Source organism: Salvelinus sp. IW2-2015, unplaced genomic scaffold, assembly GCF_002910315.2.
Source record: "Salvelinus sp. IW2-2015 unplaced genomic scaffold, ASM291031v2 Un_scaffold6114, whole genome shotgun sequence".
Lineage (NCBI taxonomy): Eukaryota > Metazoa > Chordata > Actinopteri > Salmoniformes > Salmonidae > Salvelinus > Salvelinus sp. IW2-2015.
The window spans coordinates 71,209-74,057 of record NW_019947378.1 but is presented as its reverse complement, the minus strand read 5'-3'; the positions used below and the strand labels follow the sequence as shown (position 1 = coordinate 74,057).

Here is a 2,849-nt window from a genome sequence, read left to right as displayed (position 1 = left end):
TTTGGAACATCCCAATGGTTTTCTTAAAGACCCACTCTTGTTGATACTCATTGGTGTAATATAAACAGGTGAACATATAGGGAAACTTCAGAATCAAGGGGGCTTGGCAAAGCAAACATCCCCCTCTGCTCTCTATAGAAGTTTTTATTCCCCCACGTCCCATGCACGTCCACCCAGCTCCAAGTCACATCACATACTGTTATGTTTTTATCTGTGTTCACACCAAACTAAGTTTACTTACTTCTTCATTTTCCATTGGTGGCACAACTTTCATCTTGAATACATCTTTTGAGGGGAGAGAAAATCTATGAGAAAATAATTCTAACTCGAGATGCATGAGCAACTCATGATTTAGAATATATGTTTTGCACAAAACTGTAGGGACCGGTTTAGCCTATCCCTATTTCCTTAACTAAAAAGCACCTTCAATGGAGTATCTGGGTTTGACAAACCAGCYCTAAATGTTTWWAAAAAAGTGAGATTTCTGAAATTAAAGTTCCATATGAATTTTTACAAGTATAATGCATATGGTAATAAAATACCTGATCTGGTGGGTTTTGTTGGCACAACCGTATTCATAGAGGGAAAAGGCATGTTTGACTCTTTGTCCAAACATTTATTATAACCCTAAGAAATGAAGTAGCACATCAGTGTAAAGTCATTCATATTGACAAAATACCAAACAATTGTATTTCAAACAAAACAAAAAGCTAAGGTAACGTTACCTGCTGCAAAGTTTGCATGAAACATCCCCCATCCTCCACTATTTCCTGTGGTTTGACGGTAGAAACCTGTCCTGGGATTGGGTTGACTCTAGGAGGCACCAACAGCTTGAAGTTGAATCCTCTCTCTCTCTCCATCCTGAAAACGAAATGGTAACGTTAATGTTTGCTTGCTATAGTAGCTAATTGACAACAACACGCTATTGACATTTAGTAAAGTAGCAAGCAAGGGCCTTTGGCAATTTTTTCTTCATAAAACCTTAGTTAGCAAACTGAAATGTCGTCAAAACAGCAAACATCTAGCTAATTTTAGCTAGCTACTGTCGCTAATGTCAGCTATGCTGGCTGACGTTAGCTAACGTTACTCGAAAAATAAATGTTGCTGTCGGAGACTGGCCACATTTACAAGAAAACGAAATATATTGCCCTAATATATTAAGCTAATTAATATCTAGCTAATTGTGAATTATTTGCTTACGTTAGCTAATAGCACTGTACCCGGAGGTGAAGAAGACAGCCAACGGTTTTTGAGTTCAAATTCAACGGCTGAGCTTAACCGCAGGCACGGGCAGATCTCTTTTTAAACGAGCGCGTGGAAGGTGACGATTTCGTCACTTTCCAAACCTAAAACACAAACGACTTCTAAACTTTATTCCATCCTAAACGACATTTTTAAATATCTAAAATATCTATATTTTTGTGAGCGTGTGAGAAATGTAGCTATCAAACGGATACATTTKAAGAAATARAAAGTTGCATTATACCAGTAATTTATATGTATTTTATGGAAACATTGTAGACTAAGTTAGCCAATTAATTCAAGCAATTATTTTATACTTTGGCCACAGTAAATAACTACAAACCTGATCCAAAATAAATGACAGCATATGTTCAGTTGTTTTATTTGTTTGTCATTGCATTTTCTTCCTCTTGAATATACAAACGTTAAGAACATCTGCTCTTTCCATCACAGACGGAACCAGGTGTGATGTTATTTCACTAATCAATCAGTGTAGATGAAGGAGAGGAGACAGGTTAAATAAGGATTTTTATGCCTTGAGACAATTCAGAGGTTGAATGGGCAAGACAAAAAATGTAAGTGCCTTCCTTTGAACGGGGTATGGTGGTAGGTGTCAGCCGCACCGGTTTGTGGCAAGAACTGTAACGCTGCTGAGTTTTTCACGCTCAACAGTTTCCTGTGTGAATCAAGAATATTCCACCACCAAAGGCCAGCCAACTTGACACAGCTGTTTGAAACATTGGAGTCAACATGGGCCAACATCCCTGTGGAACGCTTTGGACACCTTGTAGAGTCCATACCCCGACGAATTAAGGATGTTCTGAGATGTTTGGTATACTCAGTGTGTCTTTAATTACATCATAATATCTCTCCTGGCAAATGAACACAATATCCCATTTCTGTTTTKTTTTTTGTGTCAAAGCCACATTATGGTCATCATCAATGTAWGAAACACATGATTAAAAGTGTCTTTATGTGCTTATTTGCTGACATCAAAGTGCCTCCCTCCAAGTCCCTTGAGCATGTGAAAATGATGATGATGACCAAAGATTGTCTGTTCCATAGAATTTGGAATTAGAACAATTTACTAGGATCTGTAGGTTGTCCAGTAGACAAATGTGTAGTGGCTGTGTGTGATCGTTGCTATGAGAACCGTTTTGATGAGTACCAATGCTTTTTTGAAGAAATGTTTGAAGCGTGGTAAATTTTACACTAATGTATCTGTTTGCTTTGATTARCACTGTTTGTTTATTCAAACAAAAATACTATTTATTGCTTAGAAATMTAAGCCACTGCAGTAATGTATTTTTGTTTGCAGTTTGTGTTTGGACCCCCATGTTGAAGTATTGAACCTGGCCTCTATTGAGGTTAGTCTTTTAGTTATCTATTCATATTTCTAAAATATTGTTGTTTATGTTTACATGTAGTGGCTAACTTTCTCTTTCTTTCATGCTATAGTTTTGTTTTTCACTGTGTGTATACGTGTGTGTTTGACAGACATCTAAGAGAGATTCAAATGTTTCATTCACGTCTTTCTTGTACAGTTCTTGGTAATGACCACAGGGTGGGAGTGTGTGACAGAAAACTAAAATAACTAAAAAAAGATA

At 37.0% G+C, this 2,849-nt stretch overlaps 1 long non-coding RNA gene across 1 annotated transcript; it reads right to left on the bottom strand.

Annotated features, from left to right (window-relative positions):
• Positions 1–241: 241 nt before the first annotated feature.
• LOC112078714 (uncharacterized) lies at positions 242–855 on the bottom strand. The gene is made up of 3 exons (XR_002895763.2): positions 726–855; positions 543–627; positions 242–285 (listed from the first exon to the last, which is right to left on the bottom strand). It is a non-coding gene; the product is annotated as an uncharacterized lncRNA (long non-coding RNA).
• Between the last annotated feature and the right edge of the window lie 1,994 nt (positions 856–2,849).